Here is a 1,242-nt window from a genome sequence, read left to right on the forward strand (position 1 = left end):
GGCACGCCCCTCTTGATCGAGCGGGTCGGGGAGGAGGCGTGGCTTTGGCAGGTGCCCGAAAGGGCGGGGCTTGGAATGGTGATGGGCGGCAAGCGGGAGAACTGTTGGCGCGAAAGTAGGCCAATTAAGGAGACAGTCCTTCATCCGACAGGCGGATATCTAACTGGTGTAGCTTTTCTGAGAAGAACGGCACCTGTTTGACTTCTGTCTGGCATGGAGTGATGGCTTAGGAAGGAATGCAGGGCAAAGAAGTCCTGTTTGGGAGGGCGGGATTAAAAATTGCCAGTTGGATTTAAACTGTCCGGAATTTTTGCATCTATGAGGACGTCTTCTTAGAAAATAAAATGAAATTGCAGTTTTTCAATGCTTTTGTTGTTGTTAGGTGCGAAGTCGTGTCTGACCCATTGCGACCCCATGGATCCTCCAGGCCTTCCTGTCCTCTACCATTCCCCGGAGTCCATTTACGTTTGCACCTACTGCTTCAGTGACTCCATCCAGCCACCTCATTCTCTGTTGTCCCCTTCTTCTTTTGCCCTCAATCGCTCCCAGCATTAGGCTCTTCTCCAGGGAGTCCTTCCTTCTCATGAGGTGGCCAAAGTATTTGAGTTTCATCTTCAGGATCTGGCCTTCTAAAGAGCAGTCAGAGCTGATCTCCTCTAGGACTGACTGGTTTGTTTGCCTTGCAGTCCAAGGGACTCACAAGAGTCTTCTCCAGCACCAGAGTTCAAAAGCCTCAATTCTTTGATGCTCGGCCTTCCTTATGGTCCAACTTTCACAGCCATACATTGCAACTGGAAAGACCATAGCCTTGACTAAATGCACTTTTGTTGGCAGGGTGATGTCTCTGCTTTTTAGGATGCTGTCTAGATTTGCCATAGCTTTCCTCCCCAGGAGCAAGCGTCTTAATTTCTTTGCTGCAGTCCCCATCTGCAGTGATCTTGGAGCCCAGGAAAATGAAATCTGTCACTATCTCCATTTCTTCCCCATCTATTTGCCAGGAATTGAGAGGGCCGGATGCCATGATCTTTGTTTTCTTGATGTTGAGTTTCAAGCCAACTTTTGCACTCTCCTCCTTCACCCGCATCAACAGGCTCTTTAGTTCCTCTTCACTGCTTTACTGCCACCAAAATTACTAAATCGCTCCTCCCCAGGAGCAAGCGTCTTAATTTCTTTGCTGCAGTCCCCATCTGCAGTGATCTTGGAGCCCAGGAAAATGAAATCTGTCACTATCTCCATTTCTTC

The sequence above is a fragment of the Paroedura picta genome, chromosome 5 (assembly GCF_049243985.1).
Source record: "Paroedura picta isolate Pp20150507F chromosome 5, Ppicta_v3.0, whole genome shotgun sequence".
NCBI lineage: Eukaryota > Metazoa > Chordata > Lepidosauria > Squamata > Gekkonidae > Paroedura > Paroedura picta.